Source organism: Odocoileus virginianus, chromosome 28 (genome assembly GCF_023699985.2).
Source record: "Odocoileus virginianus isolate 20LAN1187 ecotype Illinois chromosome 28, Ovbor_1.2, whole genome shotgun sequence".
Taxonomy (NCBI): Eukaryota; Metazoa; Chordata; class Mammalia; order Artiodactyla; family Cervidae; genus Odocoileus; species Odocoileus virginianus.
In genome coordinates this window covers 32,230,891-32,248,244 of record NC_069701.1, presented here as the reverse complement: position 1 = coordinate 32,248,244, position 17,354 = coordinate 32,230,891, and the positions used below count along the sequence as shown (strand labels likewise).

At 44.8% G+C, this 17,354-nt stretch overlaps 1 long non-coding RNA gene across 2 annotated transcripts in view; it reads right to left on the bottom strand.

The window, feature by feature from the left end:
* LOC110125578 (uncharacterized) overlaps positions 1 to 17,354 on the bottom strand; it is a 91,260-nt gene that overhangs the window by 1,489 nt on the left and 72,417 nt on the right. Inside the window, exon 2 of one of the 2 annotated variants that reach the window (XR_002310115.2) lies at positions 16,599 to 16,687. The exons of the other annotated variant lie outside the window; for it this stretch is intronic. This is a non-coding gene — a long non-coding RNA (uncharacterized lncRNA). The remainder of the gene's footprint in view (positions 1 to 16,598; positions 16,688 to 17,354) is intronic. 2 annotated transcript variants of the gene reach the window in all.

Sequence of the window (17,354 nt, the reverse complement as noted above, 5' to 3'; positions counted from 1 at the left end):
ATGTACTTCTATCTAAACCTATTTTGTTCACTTGGATCTTTACTCTTTAATTGACTATCTGCCCCCCAATCCCTCAACTAGAACAACAGTCAGACCGCCTCTGTCTCATGCACTGTTACCCATCCAGGGCCTGGTCCACTGCTTGGCCAGTAGGAACTCTCCATAGTGGCTCAGATGGTAAAGAATCTTCCTGCAGTGAGGGAGACCTGGGTTCGATCCCTGGGTCTGTCAGGAAGATCCCCTGGAGAAGGGAATGGCTACCCACTCCAGTATTCTTGCCGGAGAATTTCATGGACAGAGGAGCCTGGTGGGCTAGAGTCCATGAGGTAACAAAGACTCAGACACAACTGAGGGACTAACACACACACATATGTAAATACAGAGTAAATGAATGAATGCACCCAAATCTAACCTCAGCTCAGCCTCTCACAGCAGACAGGGGCTCCAGATCTAAAATGGCAGTAAGGGCCTTCCCTGGCAGTCTAGTGGTTAAGTCTCTGCACTTTCAATGCAGGGAGCATGGGTTTGATCTCTGGTTGGGGAATTAAGATCCCACATGCTGTGCAGTGTGGCCAAAATAAAAAGTAGTAAGAAAAATAAATAAAAATTACAGAAATACAATGGGGGTCAGGCTAGCTCCTAGGAGGATTGGGAAATTGGGATTGCCCGAAATACTCCTCCCATAATTATCTGTGTCCCCTCTGTGAGGGGACCTCAGCCCAGCACCCTAGTCACCCAGCCCAGGACCCTCATGTCATAGTGGAGGCCACTGAGGTCTAGAGAAAATTCCTTGTCTAAGGCTGCCCAGAGAGATGCTTTGCTCATCTCATAACTCATTCTCTTTTACCCTTTCCATGAAAACCTGGCTCTGGCTAAATTAATCAATTTGGCTTCTTCTGCTGCAAAGCTGTTGCTTCAGCTCGCCCCCTCCCCAGTGCAGGGTTGCCCTCTCAGCCTCATCTCTGCTTGTCTCTACCTCTGGCCTCCTGTAGGAAACCACTTCATTTAACTCATAAAGCTTTGATGGCTCCTTTTGTCTTAGCTCCTTCAGCATTTGTGTATTCCATTTCTAGCAAATGAGTATTTGATTTGAACTTCTTGTCTTTCATCGAACTCAATGGACATGAGTTTAAGCAAGCTCCGAGAGTTGGTGGTGAACAGGGAAGCCTGGCGTGCTGCAATCCATGGGGTCACAAAGAGTCAGACACAACTGAATAACTGAACTGAACTGAACTGCTTGCCTTTTGCTAATTAAATGCTACACCTTTTCCTGGGACTGGGCTACAGGCACCCTTGACTGGAAACTCATCAAAACCGGGGCTTTCTTTCCTTTCACGATTCTCCATGACAGTCCCCTGAGCAGGTGTGGACGGCATGGCTGAGCCAGGTGGGTGCAGAAGATTTCAGGTAGGAGATCAGCCCCAGAGGGTGATGCCCTGAGGCTGGAGAGGGGTTCTCTTAGGAGACTCAGAATTCAACCTTTTCAGGTTCTAAATATTCACCAACATCGGGACCAAGGGTGACTTCTGCCTCTTGAAAAAAATCAAGCATCCTGGCATATCTTCTCAAACAGGAAATAAGAATTAAGGAGAAAAGAGCTGGGGAGAAAGGAAGAAGAAGTTCTATGGTCCAGGCAAGATTTCAGTGGGGAGGCGTGACTCGCAACTCCTCAGATCAGGTATTATTAGTTCATTGGTTTACCATGTTCAAGGTATCCTTTGTGGCTCAGATGGTAAAGAATCTGCCTGCAGTGCAGGAGACCTGGGTTCAGTCCTTGGGTCAGGAAGATCCCCTGGAGAAGGAAATGGCTACCCACTCCAGTATTCTTGCCTGGAGAATCCCACGGACAGAGGAGCCTGGCAGGCTACAGTACATGGTGTCGCAAAGAGTCAGACATGACTGAGCAAATAATACTTACCATGTTCACATTTAGATCAGAAAATAGATTTAAGAATATACCATTTTTGTTCTGTATGTCTCTAGCATTCTCTGGCAAAGATCCCTGAAAGTCCCAAGTATGTTTAATCTGCTTTTCATGGACACCATGCCCCAGAGTCAGGCAAAGCAGACGACATCCACTGAGGCATTTGGGAAGCTTCTTGGAAGGCTCAGGAAGTGTTAAACTGTGGAGACATCAGCCACGGGCTCCCAGCAGTGCCGGAGCTCTTGGCCTGTCTTCCCCCAGATGTGGAGACAGCTGAAGCAGCTGGAGATTCATCTAAGGCTCCATGAATTATAGCCCTGGGCCTGGGTCCATTCTTCTCTGCTCAGAGGAAATATTTAACTCTATTTTTTCCCTCTCTGCCACCCACTCTGTTTTTTCTCTGGGGCTCAGTATTTAACAGATGTCCCTTTGGTACTTAAGTCCTGTATCTGTCCTCTTGGATGCTAGGGGGCTAGAATAAAGGGTCCTGAGTTGGCCTGGGGACACTCACCAGGCAGTTCCAGGCTGCCTCCTTCTTGTACCCTGAATACCCCTCATACCATCTTGAATAGCACCCACCACCCTCATATCTCAGGCCCACCAATTTAGTAATGCATTTCACAGATTTACACACACACACACATATACACATCAGTGTGAATGACTGGTACTCTTAGCTGTTTAGGATCTCGCTGGTGTTCGAACTGGTACAGGAGGAATACCTAGGGCAGAGACAAAATGTGTGCTAAAACCTCAACTCCTGCCTGGGGATTTAGAAAGCACTTGTTCTTTCTGCCAAGCAAGCTTCTCTCTGCTCTGCTCCTCTCAGTGTACAGTATTCTCTTTCCCACCACCATCAGCATCCAGAATGGTAGCTTCAAGATCGAGCTTGGACCGGAGCCTCAGGCCCCCTGTGCAGACAGTGGGAAGCACCACCTTTACACAGGATGTCAGGATGTCAGGTGAGGCCCCAAAATGAAATTCATCCTTCCTCCCAAGTGCCATGTTTTCTTCCATCAACCCATCCTCCTTCTTAATAAAAATACTTTACATATACAAAAATAGCATATGGTTTGTAAATGAGTTCATATATATTGTCTGACTTCATCCTCACAAAACACTGGGGGGAGTGGTGGGACAGGAATTATTAACATCTCCACTTTGGGTAAGAAAAACAATTAACCTGATGGCCCTAATGTCTTTGGAGTTTTTACAGAAAGTCACAGAGAACTCCCTAACATAGTAGAGGTGTGTTATTTGATTTGTATTCAAAGGGCATTTTTTCTGTTGTATTCAAATATTTTCACTTCCTTCCTTCCTTCTAAGCTATGGCATTAAGAGAACTCAGCTCAGTGGAACTCAGTTAGATTGCAGTTTGCTCTGATGCAGTGATCCTAAGCCACTTCGGGCCCACAGAGGATGCTGTAAACACTGAGAAACCCGATCCTTGGAAACACGCAGACACAGACACACACTCAGCTTTGCCCGTAGCTTTGGGAGATTTGTAGATCCCCCAAGCAAGTCCTACCTGTGCCCAAGCAGAAGGAAAAGCCTCCTCTCAGACCTGTTGCTAAAAATGCAGATCAGCAGGGAACCTCCCTGGTGGTCAGGTGGCTAAGTCTCTGCACTCCCAATGCAGAAGCCTGGGTTTGATCCCTGATCAGGGAACTAGATCCCACATGCCGCAACTAAAAGCTTGCATGCCACAGCTAAAGATCCCACATGCCTCAGAGAAGATCGAAGATCCTACATGCTGCAATTAAGACCCGGTGCAGCCAAATAAATAAATGTTTTAAATACTTGAATATCAAACAGGCCACATGGGACCTGGGCAGAAAACAGCAGCCCTTATGTGACTGAGAGTAGCTCGCTGCTCCAAACTGCAGATCTGCAAGCTGGGGCCCAGCCCCAGCCCTGCTTGGTGGTGGGTTGTTCGGGGTGCCAGCTAAGTGGCCCTATCTCCTACAACTTAGAATTCCTTGTGTATGAAAAAGGAGGGATATTTGTACTGTCGTTAGTAAGGACACCAATGAAGAGCATCATTTAGAACTCTTGCAGTTAGAAAGTACAATACAGTTCTCACTTGAGGAGTTTGTGAGGAAAACGGAGGTGAACTGCAGGCTCTGGCTGCCTTCCTGTGGATAAACAGAGGTGAGACATGCGGCCTGTGGAAGCCAGGGCCGCCAGCGCCTCTTCTCCGTGAGGGGCCCTCCCCCTTCTTCCCCTTTCACCCCACCCTCTCTCCAGTTCTTCTCCTGCACCCTCTCTCCCCTTTCTCAAAGTCTGCTGCTGCCAGCAGTTTCATTTTCAGTAAGGCCAAAACAACTCATAACAGCATTATATTGTTTCCATTCACGTATATTTACACCTTAAAAGAACCCAAGCCTTTTCCAAAACAAAGTAGACAGTAGACTCTCAGACAGCAGCCACCAAGGGAGGTGCTTATACCAGGAGAAAACCGTCACTCAGAAAGACACACACACCCCAGTGCTCACTGCAGCACTATTTACAGGATCCAGCACACGGAAACAACCTAGATATCCATCAATAGAGGAATGGATAAAGAAGGTGTGGTGCGTACATACAGTGGAATATTACTCAGCCACAAAAAGGAACAGAACTGTGCCATTTGCAGAGATGTGAATGGACCTAAAGAGTGTCACGCAGAGTGAAGTAATCAGAAAGAGGAAAACAAATATCGTACATTAACACACTTATGTGGAATCTAGAAAAATGGTCTAGATGATCTCATTTGTAAAGCAGAAGTAGAGACACAGACATAGAGAACAAATGTATGGATATCAAGGCGGGAGGGGTGTGGGATGAATTGGGAGACTGGGATTGACACATACAAACACTATATATAAAATAGATAACTAAGGGGAACCTACTGCATAGCTCGAGGATCTCCACTCAGTGAGGAAGCCAAAAAAAGAGGGGATATGTGTATGAGTATGGCTGATTCGGGCTTCCTTCATAGTTCAGCTAATAAAGAATCTACCTGCAATGCGGGAGACCTGGGTTCAATCCCTGGGTGGGGAAGATCCCTGGAGGAGGGCATGGCAACACACTGCAGTATCGTTGCCCGGAGAATCCCATGGACAGAGGAGCCTGGGGGCCCACAGTCCATGGGGTCGCACAGAGTCGGGCACGACTGAGTGACGAAGCAGAGCACAGCACGTGACTGATTTACTTTGGCGTGCAGCAGAAATTAACACACACCAAAAAGCAACTATACTCTCATAAAAAGTGCTTTAAAAAGAGGGCAGGCAGGGGAAGGGGTGGCACAAAGACCTTCCCAGGCAGGGTCACAGACCAGCTCCAGGAGCGCAGTCCTCGTGAGCCAGAAGTAAACCACCTGTGCAGCATCGGAATCATGTCCCACCTGCTGCCACTCATTCACTGCTCTTCACTGTAAGGTTGCCTGCCTTGAGTTTTCTCCTCTGGCACCTCATATAGAAATGCTTTGTGAACTGCCTCTCGGCTCTGTCCGGATCGCTGAGTAACCGAGTCCATGCCCTTAGCCTCAGCCCAGGCTTCAGGAGCTCTCTGCCTTACCCCGGAAGTGGAGAAGTGAGGGGAAAGGGGCCAGATATGTGGATGGCCAAGCATAGAGCAGAAGCCAGAGCAGCAGAGACAATGCCCGTCTGAGCCTCCGTGACCCCACAGACACGGCCAGGCTTACAGGACATCAGAAATCAAAGGGCTGACTGGAAATTCCCTGGAAGTCCAGTGTTTAGGACTCTGTGCTTCCAGGGCTCCAGTCCTTGGTTGGGGAACTAAGATCCCCGGTGTTGTGAAGCTTGGCAGAAAGAAAGAAATTAAAAGGCAGAAAACCCTGGTGTTTAACTAGAGAAGAATATAGAATGAGCCCCTGACCAGGCCAACAGGAGAAATGTTACTCTGGCTCCCCTGGTACAGGCCCCCTCCCACCAGAGTGAGGGTCCCAGCGCAGAGACTGCTTGCTCCCACTCTGGGTGCTCCAAAGCTCTTCCAGACCCAGGCGTTCCCTCCTTCATCAGAGCTCTGCACACTCTGCCTGCCCTCGCCTCCTCCCTGCACCTCTGCATGGCCTCCCTTGTCACCACTGAGAGCCAAGAGGTGATGGGATACAGCAATGTCACTGCTTAGCCAACCTGGCAGAAGCAACCCGGCAATGAGTCCAGTATTTTCCAGCTGGGGTTGGTGAGACTCCAGAAATCGAGTCACTCCAAGTAGACATCCGCCTTCCTCTCCTGCTTTCTCCAGACCAGCCAGGAATCCCCTCCCTCACCAGGACATCCCACCCTGATGTCTGAATCAGGAATGGACCAACCAGGAGACACCTGCAGACTACAGAGCCCAGGTAGGTGCAAATCACCGCGTTTCATAAAGGAAGACAGAAGGTGCTGGCTCTTGGAGAAAGACCCCAGACTGGCAGGCTGGCCTCGCCTGTGCTCTGGGAGGGGCGAGAAGAGAGGACAGTGAAAGAATGGGAGATGCTGAAAAGATGAGTAGAAACTCAGGAGGAAGTGAAGAGGATCCTTGACAGCACGTGTACTTGTAGATCAGGGCACACACACCGTTTCAGCCACCATCCTGGCAGCCGGGTCTGCAGCCACATACCAGCGCCATCCCTGCCTGAGTGGCGAGGCTGTGCGTCCATCCACACCAGCCATCCCAGAAGGTGCTCCACAAGCCTGGACACAGACGTGCTTCTCCCTCCACGCACGTGCCCAAAGCTCGTACATGTACACCTTTGTCCTTGTACACAGCACCTCCATCCACCTCCCCTCTCCGCAGGCGCCTCAGCCCCATCTCCTCTTTCCCCATGGCCCCAGAGGCCCCAGTGCATTCCTGCCCGTCTCCACCGCCCCTTCCCTCAGGCTCATGCCGCCTCTGGAAAGCATGCGCTAACAGGTCCCCATCACTCCAATCCCTGCCTTAACGCCACCCCGGTTTTTACATAACAGCTGAAGTCATCCTTCTACAAGAAAAATGCAGCCATGTTGCTTCCCTGTGTACAAGTTCTTTAATGAATCTGCACGGCCTGCTGGAAGAAAAGTCAAGTACCCAGGTCACAAATACACCCTCACACCTGTGCCCGGCACCTGCTTCACTGCCCACTTTCCTGCACTCCCACCTGCAAGGCACACCCAACTCCATTCCTTCTCAAGTGCAAAAGCTTCTTTAATGTCCTTGTGTGTGTCTGTATGTATATATGCTAGAGAGAGAGAGTGGGTGTATGGATATGAGTGGGTGTGTGGTGCACGCGCATGCACACACACACACACACACACACACGATGTGGAAAAAAGCCTTTGACGTTTCCAAGCTTCAAAGCTAATCAAAGTTTTCCCACGCAAGGGCACCAGCCCTTTGTCTCTGTCCTCTTCCCCTTCCTCCCCAGCCATGCGGCTGGTCTAAGTCCCACTTTCTTCCTAAGTCCCCAGGTCTTTCCTATTTCCCCACCTCCTTTTGAGGCATTCAGAAGACACCTCCACATTCTTAGTGTCACTCGGAGTGAAGCCCTCCTTTGTAAATCATTAAATATGGCTAAAGTCTAAATACTTGGAATTCTTCCTCAATGGAAGGCTCTTTTGCTGAAGAAAAAGCAAACAGCCAAGGAAGATTCCACACAGAAGGTGGCGTGCTGGGTGATGCAGCACACTGAACCACAACAGCTGGCCCTGCTGCAGCCCAGGGACCGGGGCTCTGGGGCCACATCCATCTTCAGGAGGGGCTGGGCCTGGCTGGAGGCACAGGAACCCTCCAAGCTCAGGTCTTGCTCTGCAGGAGCACATGGCCTCAGATGGACACAGAACACTGGGCTGAGAACGTACCTTCACACCGTGAATTGCTTGTCAACCAGCAGTGAGACTCGGGGAGAAGGATGGCCTTGCAGGCCTCAACCTCCCCATCTGTAAAGTGGAAGGATGGAGGAAAGACCTCCTGCCATCCTCATCTAATGTCTACATTCCTCTTTAAATTCTCTAAGCAGTGAGCTTGATGAGGCCGCAAACAGGGAGGACTGAGTGGAAGAATAATCTGAAAAAGAGAAATAAGTCCTGTGCCCTGAGGAAATGGGTGGACAGTTTGCACTAGGCCCAGATGTCTAAGAGAAAAAACCTGGATTCTTTAATCCAGAATCAAGAGAATGCTTGTTTCCTCCACTTATCTGAGGACACCCAGAAAGCAGAACAAAGGGGGCTCTAACATTCTCATAATATCATCTCTCACCCAATTCAAAAGTCCTCCTTTAACTTGAAAAAGAATGGATACATGTCTATGTATAACTGAGTCAGTTCGCTGTACACCTGAGATGGGCATCATGTGAACCAATTGTACTCTAATATAAAAGTTTAAAATATCTGCTTTCAACATCATTGCAGGGGCCTCCATCTGTCACTTAGGAGCCCCGATGTGTATCCTTGGTCCCCAGATTTCTCACTCAGTCTAAGGCAACCATGTCTTAAATTCCACCATTAGTTGTTCACTTATTTTGGTTTCCCTTACACGAGACTCTTAACATTCAAATACTCCTAGGAGTACTTGCTATTAAACCAAAGTGTTAATGACTCGGATTCCCTTCTGTGGATGACAGCAGATCAGGGAAGCTCCCCGAGGACTCTAGAGAAGAGACACCGAGGATGAGGGAAATGAAGCGAGGTGAACTAGGGGGTGGGGGGTAGACAACTATGATGACGTTGTGAGGAAAACAGTGACCGTTTACACATGCCCACCGTGAGTCAAACACTCTTCTTGGCACTTCCCATCCTAACTCACTGGGAAGATATTTATAAAAGGTAGATCATTTTTATATGAAGTTCCTTGATGACCTAGAATTAAGCACTTCATATGCCCTGAAATCACCCTCCATCCTGAAATCTCCTGCATCCCTCTTTTCTTCCCCCGACACAAGGAGAAACGGTATACAGCTCTACAAGTTAGTACAATAAAGTATATATTTATACATATGTGTGTGCCTGTGAGTGTAAAATCAGAAGTGGTTAATTAGGAGCATCCTTTAGAGCGATTTCAGACCCCACATCATCGGCTGTAAAAAGTAAATGTGACAAGACTCCCACCTGGTGGTACAAGTCAACCATGAAGATATGAAGGAGATGTACTGTTTTCACTAAAAATTAAAGGATGCACCGGAGCCAAACCATTCTCATGATTACGGTGGTCCCAGGCCTGAAGACACCTTGGCTTGGCCAACTCTCTAAGACTGCCAGATAATTTGAGTTGAGAGACACTTGTCTGATGAAGACCAGTAAGCACAGTAAGGAAAAGTAAAAATGTTAGTTACTCAGTCATGTCCGACTCTTTGCGACCCCACAGACTGTAGCCCACTAGGCTCCTTTGTCCATGGGATTCTCCAGGCAAGAATACTGGAGTGGAGTAGTGATCCCTGAGACCACCCAGGGATCGAACCTGGGTCTCCCGCATTGCAGGCAGATTCTTTGAGTCACCAGGGAAGCCCCAGTAAAGACTGGACAGTGGAAAAGGGAAAAACACAGGTCATGTGAAGCACAATGACCACAGGATACCTCCTTCAACATTCTCCAGGGACTGGGTGTAAGAAACAGAATGAACATTCAGATTTATGTGTATAATTTTGAAAGGTTGCTGTCTCAGACTTGCATGCTGTGATAGAAATGTCTAACTTTTGAAGAAGTTGCTCTGTAAGGGGAAAAAAAAGAAGAAAAAAAAACTAAGCCCATAAATAGCAAGTTGAACATTGCCACCTGCTGGCCATTTGGTGGTAAAGCAAGCAAGACTCAAGTCAGCCATTCCTTTTCGTGGACTTTGTAAGACTCAAAATGCGCAAGAGACTGAATGGCCAGTTAAAATACTGACCACAGATGTTCATCACAGATACATCCCGGTTTGGATCAACCTTATTTGGGGGTGCCCAACAATGAGCCCAAGATTTGGCAGTTAGTCATTGAAAATACAAAGTAGGAACAAAAAATTTTGTTTGCTGCAGCTCTGGGTACTAAAATCAATCAACATCTGGCGAGCAAGAAAGCCTACGTCAATATCAGACTGAAGTTTGTGCTAGAGCCGGTTCTCAGTGATATAAATAACAGAATTGGGAGTGTGCCCACTGAGACTGTAAACACCAGCCAGCCAGATGAAGATAGGAAAAATAACCAGAGTAGCTTGTGCTCCACGGGAACTGGGACATTGAACTTAAAACAGCCTCAAGAATATGAATTAATGATTTTCCATATACTGTGTGAAGTTCCAAATGTTCCAAAAGATGGAATGTTTAGGACCAAGGGATAATTAAACAGATAAAACTACAGAGGAATGCTTGTGTACAAGTGGTGATCACAAAACTCTGCACACCAAAGAGAGTACAAAGGCACGTCAGCACAAAAGTGATATCAAAACCAAACCCTGACTGCTGGGATTCTGAGCTCACTAGTGAGAGAAAGAACCAGGAAATCCTCCCTCTGTTACAGGCAACATGGAGGCCACAGCAGTTAGCCAAAGTTACAAAAATGAACATGAATTGCAGCAAAAAAAAAGTATTACTTTGTTTAGAAAAAAGAACTCTGTTTATATTTAAATGCTATCACAGGCTTTTGAGAAAAGCTGTTTATTCCCTTCTTTGAAATCTTTAAAAATGAAAACCTAGAGATCCTTCCAGCTCAGTAATACCATGATTTAATCATTGGTTCTAAACAAAGAAACACTAAATCAGTGTAGGATGATGTCACTAGAAAAATATTAAATTTAATTGGTAGTTTATGAATGCGACCTTTAGTTAAGAATGCTGTTTCCCAGATCACCAGCCCAGGTTGGATGCATGAGACAAGTGCTCGGGCCTGGTGCACTGGGAAGACCCAGAGGGATGGGGTGGAGAGGGAGGTGGGAGGGGGGACCGGGACAGGGAATACATGTAAATCCATGGCTAATTCATTTCAGTGTATGACAAAAACCACTGCAATGTTGTAAAGTAATTAGCCTCCAACTAATAAAAATAAATGGAAAAAAAAAGAATGCTGTTTCCACCACTTATTAACTGAGTGACCATAAGCAACTTATCTAACCTCCCTAAACCTATTTCTTTATCTATGGGATGTCTTTTCAGAGGATTGTCATGATGATAAAGTGAAATCACGTTTGGGGGCTGTTCAGCACAGTGCCGAGCCATAGCAAGCAGTCAAAAGGTGGATGCTATATTTACCCAAGACTTAAGGAAAATTAAATTTAAATGAGCCTTTAGAACAATGCCTGGCCCAGAGTAAGTGCTCACTTTTAACAAAAAGGTATGGATTACAAATGAAATTTGAAAGCAATAAACAGGTTTTTTTTTTTCCTTAATCTTTACACAGGAGGTACCATAGTATTTTTAAAAAATTTGTTACCACTAATTATGTGCCTTGGGTAAGTCACTGAAAACTCTACATTTCTGCTTTTTCTCTGCAAAATTTGAGTGGAAGTGGATTAGATAGCTACTAATGGATCTTCCAATTGAAAAGAGATTCTAGAGAATACTAGAGCTTAGGATATATTAAAAATTTATAATATATATACTCTATAAAAACCTAATGATAAACTGAGAAATGACCAGTTACAGTTATGAGTTAACTAAAATGTCAATATTCACAACAGATTTGTAGTATTGCTGTTGTTCAGTTGCTAAGTCGTGTATGATTCTTTGTGACCCCATAGACTGCAACAAGCCAGGATCCTCTGTCCTCCACTATCTCCTGGAGTTTGCTCAAATTCATGTCCATTGAGTCGGTGATGCTATCTAACCATCTCTTCTTCTGCTGCCCCCTTCTCCTTTTGCCTTCAATCTTTCCCAGGATCAGGGTCTTTCCCAATGAGTTAGCTCCTCGCATCAGGTGGCCAAAGTATTGGAGTTTCAGCTTCAGCAACAGCCCCTCCAATGAATATTCAGGGTTGATTTTCTTTAGGATTGACTGGTTTGACCTCCTAGCTGTTCAAGAGTCCAAGACTCTCGAAAGTCTTCTCCAGCACCATAATACGAAAGCATCAATTTTTTGGCATTCACCCTTCTTTATGGTCCAGTTTTCACATCTGTACATGACTACCAGAAAAACCAAAGCTTTGACCATATGGAATTTGTCAGTAAAGTGATGCCTCTGCTTTTTACTATACTGTCTAGGTTTGTCATAGTTTTCTTTTCAAGAAGCAAATGTCTTTTAATTTTATGACTGCAGTCAGCATACACAGTGATTTCAGAGCCAACGAAAATACCATAAACATAAAAATTCTTTAGTTACTTAAGGACTAATTAAATAATAAATAACTGCTAGATATAGGATTTAAGACAGACACAGATATGTTAATTTTCATTTTTAATATGTTACCCTTCATAGTCAGAGTAAGAAATCACGTAAAAACTTCCTATTCCACATTAATCACAGACACTGAGTCTAAATAATCCCACATTCCAAATCTAAGCACTCCAAATTAATGCTGCTTTACTGTAATTCAGAGGTCAGAAAACTACTTCTGTAAAAGGTCAGATTGCACATATATTTTAGGTGTGCTTAACCCTGCTCTCATAGCATAAGAACAGCCAATGTGTAGACCATGCACAAGGCAGTCGTCTTTCAATAAAATATTATGTATGGACACTGATATGTGAATTTCATACCTTTTTCTAGCATCATGAAATTTGTTTTCTTTTTCATGTTTTTAATCATTTACAAAATGGGAATAGGAAACATCTTTAGTTTGTGAACGATACAAAAACAGGTAGTGTGCAGGACTCAACTCATGGGCCGCAGCATGCCTCCTCTGCCGTAATTATATACTTGGGGAAAGAACATGGTAAGGTAGGAAGTCTGCAACTGGCAGATACCCCCTGGGAATTTCACTAGCTGCTTGTTGCATTCATCTTCTTGTACTGTGTCCACCTACCACTCTCCTGGGGCTTTCACCACAAACCAGGGAACCCCCCTTCTCAGTCCCTGACACCTTGAGGACACAGTGCCAGTGGCAGGCACAGGCCTGGAGTTGCTGGCAAGGCCCATAGGGCTGTGGGGAAGGGTGAATCCTGGAGGGCGGTGGGAGGCCAGCCATCAGGTTCAGACCCACGTCCTCAACCTGACCTCTCTCCAAAGAACTGTCTTTGGGGATATCTCATTCTGTTTACAAACAATAACTTCCAGAGACTTCCCAACTGAAACCTGGGGGCCCAAGGATGTCTAAGAATTTCCCTGATCTGGTTAAGACTCCCACCTGCAGCCATTGGAATTGCTGAAAGTTTTATTTTCATTATAGGTTTAAAGGATTTGTTAACAAAAGAAACCACTCATTATATACAAATAAAACAATTTCAGTTTCTTATAGAATATTGGTTGTCTGAGGAAACCTTACAAAACTGTTGAGGAGGCCTTACAAATAGTTGAGAAAAGAAGAGAAGTGAAAGGCAAAGAAGAAAAGGAAAGATATATCCATCTGAATACAGAGTTCCAAAGAATAGCAAGGAGACATAAGAAAGCCTTCCTAAATGAACAAAGCAAAGAAATAGAGGAAAACAATAGAATGGGGAAGACTAGAGATCTCTTCAAGAAAATTTGAGATCCAAGGGAACACTTCATGCAAAGATGGGCACAATAAAGGATAGAAATGGTATGGACCTAACAGAAGCAGAAGATATTAAGAAAAGGTGGCAAGATTACACAGAAGAGCTATAAAAAAAAGATTTTAATGACCCAGAAAACCATGATGGTGTGATCACTCACCTAGAAACAGATATCCTGGAGTGCGAAGTCAAGTGGGCCTTAGGAAGCATCACTATGAACAAAGCTAGTGGAGGTGATGGAATTCCAGCTGAGCTATTTTAAATCCTAGAAGATGATGCTGTGAAAGTGATGCACTCAATACACCAGCAAATTTGGAAAATTCACTAATGGCCAAAGGTCAGTTTTCATTCCAATCCCAAAGAAGGGCAATGCCAAAGAATGTTCAAACTAGCACACAACTGCACTCATTTCACACACTAGCAAAGTAATGCTCAAAATTCTCCATGCTAGGCTTCAACAGTATGTGAATCAAGAACTCCCATATGTTCAAGCTGGATTTAGAAAAAGAAGAGGAACCAGAGATCAAGTTTCCAGTATCCACTGGATCACAGAAAAAACAAGAGAATTCCAGAAAAATAACTACTTCTGCTTTATTGACTATGCCAAAGCCTTTGACTGTGTGGATCACGAGAAACACTGGAAAACTCTTCAAGAGATGGGAATACTAGGCCACCTTACCTACCTCCTGAGAAATCTGTATACAGGTCAAGAAGCAACAGTTAGAACTGGACATGGAACAACAGACTGGTTCAAAATTGGGAAAGGAGTACATCAAGACTGTATATTGTCACTTTGCTTATTTAACTAAGATGCAGAGTACATCATGTGAAATGCCAGGCTGGATGAAGCACAAGCTGGAATCAAGATTGCAGGGAGAAACACCAATAAACTCAGACATGCAGATGACACCACCCTTATGGCAGAAAGTGAAGAAGAACTGAAGAGCCTCTTGATGAAGGTGAAAGAGGAGAGTGAAAAAGTTGGCTTAAAACTCAACATCCAAAAACAAAGATCATGGCATCTGGTCCCATCACTTCATGGCAAATAGATGGGGAAACAGTGGAAACAGTGACAGACTTTATTCTGGGGGGCTCCAAAATCACCGCAGATGGTGACTGCAGCCATGAAATTAAAAGATACTCCTTGGAAGAAAAGCTATGACAAACCTAGGTAGTGTATTAAAAAGTAGAGACATTACTTGCTGGCAAAGGTCCATATAGTCAAAGCTATGGTTTTTCCAGTAGTCATGTTTGGATGTGAGAGTTGGATCATAAAGAAAGCTGAGTACCAAAGAACTGATGCTTTTGAACTGTGGTGTTGGAGAAGACTCTTGAGAGTCCCTTGGACTGCAAGGAAATCAAACCAGTCAATCCTAAAGGAAATCAACCCTGACTATTCATTGGAAGGACTGATGCTAAAGCGGAAACTCCAATACTTTGGCCACATGATGGGAAGAATTGACTCATTTGAAAAGACCCTGATGCTGGGAAAGAGTGAAGGCAGGAGAAGGGGACGACAGAGGATGAGATTGTTGGATGGTATCACCGACTTGATGGACATGAGTTTGAACAAGCTCCAGGAGTTGGTGATGGACAGGGAGGCCTGGCGTGCTGCAGTCCATGGAGTCGCAAAGAGTCAGACATGACTGAACTGAAGTGATAGAAGATTATTGTTTTTGTTCAGTCGCTCAGTCATGTCTGACTCTTTGCACCCCCATGGACTGCAGCAAGCCAGGCTCCTTTGTCCTCCACTGTTTCTCAGAGTTTGCTCAAATTCATGTCCGTTGAGTCAGTGATGTTATTTAACCATCCCATCCTCTGTTTCCCCCTTCTCCTCTTGCCTATGGACTTTCCCAGCATCAAAGTCTCTTCCAATGAGTTGGCTCTTCCCATCAAGGGGCCCAAGGTATTGGGAGTTTCACCTTCAGCATCAGTCTTTCCAGTGACAATTCAGGGTTGATTTCCTTCAGGAGTGACTTACTTAATCTTCTTGCATTTCAAGGAACTCTCAGGAGTCTTCGAAAGCATCAGTTCTTCAGTGCTCAGCTTTCTTTGTGGTCCAACTCTCACATCCGTACATGACTACTGGAAACCATAGCTTTGACTATACAGACCTTTGTCAGCAAAGGGATGTCTCTGCTTTTTATAGAAGATTATTTGACTTAATGTCAATATACAGTCATCAGAGGAAGGGAAATAGAAACAATAGAGAAAAGTAAGCACAAATATCATCAAAATGCACTGACAACTTACATCCAGACTTGAACAGCAATGGCAAGTCCCTGGTTATGAGCAATCTGCAGTCCCAGTTCAGAAAAGGTCCCAGGCTGTATGTCCACTCCATGGGTGAGACTTCAAATTGTAGTTTGGGGGCCTCCTGCTTATAATCCCAGACCACAAACTGATATAATCATCATTTTGTGCCCTCAAAATACAGCCTTGGTTTTACTTTAACTTTTACAATGGTGTTTGTTTCACCTTGTGAGTCATAGGATTTCATAAGACCTGGGGGGTAGGCCAGGCCCTTACGGGTTTAAGCGATTCCAAGACCCACTCCTTTTCCTATCTAAAGTGCTGCCTGACTTGCTGTGCTTGCAGGATGGCAAAGCATCCCAGTAGTCTCCAAGCAGCTCAGAAACAAGGAAAGGTCTGCTCTCCTGCTTCTAAAAACTGAAAACTTCTTCCATTTTAATTTCCCTAACAGTTGGCCTCAGGATTGTTTAGGCTGAAGAGCATAGGAATAAGGCAAAATAACATGAGCAGTCTTCTTAATTCTCTAACTCAAATAACAGTTCCAGATAGTCCATAGAAATAAAGTGATCAAAGAAACAAGTAATGGGATAAACAATGTAGAAAACAATTTTTGAGCAGTAGGGGATTTAGTATCGAAAAAGTCCCACCACACATGAGAAGTATGTTCTTGTATATCAGCTCCTACATGCGTCAACTTATGGGTAGCAATAATAGTAACAACAGGGTGTTCTATCAAGTTACAATTAGGTTTATCTATGAAACTTTGTAACTGTTTGGTTCCTTACAAATATTAAGTAAGGTTTCTAAGAGAAAACTAATATTGGGAACAGAAAGAGTAGGGAATAACATTTGAGTTCACAATACCTGAGTTCTCATGGACAGAAAGTAATAGGTGGTCCCCTTCCAATATAAAGGATCAACATGTGTCCGTCATCAGAAAAAGTGGTTTCTACCTGATAGGAAAAAACCGTTTCTACATTATTGTTTACAATACATAAAAATTGAGGGGCCATTTTCAAAAAACAATGTAGTATAGGATTTAGGGAAGATAGTCCATTCACAAGAGTTGATGGAGTTCTCCAGTGAGCAGGATTCCCAAATGCGAGATATTGGTCCACACCGCAGTCCCTTGGTAAGCCCCGTCACAATCCAACAGCCAATGACTGTGGCCATCAAAGCCCAAATAACTCCCAGTGAAATGAGGAGACCAATGTTCTTCTCCACATACGGGAGGAAACACATGACACTGGCACGTGATGCTGTGCTGACTCTACCATAATGATAGAGCGCTACTGGGCACCAGGCGTTAGTGCACTCTGTAATGCCATCGAGGATAAGCACTCAATGCCTGGTAGGAATCCATTCTCTAAATAAGTTTTGCCATGCACACACATTAGTTGGCACGACACGGGGTTATTCTTTCGAGCAATGTAATATAATAGATGCTTAGAACAAACAGTCCAATCAAATATGTCAATTAATGACTTAGTTTTGTGGAGCTGGAATATTACTGAGTCATTGAACAACTGTAAAAAAGTCTTTGTTATAAATCAAGCTGAGGTCATGGGGCTTTAACATTATAGGCATCCATTTAGCACTGATAGTTAAGGCTTGAGCAAT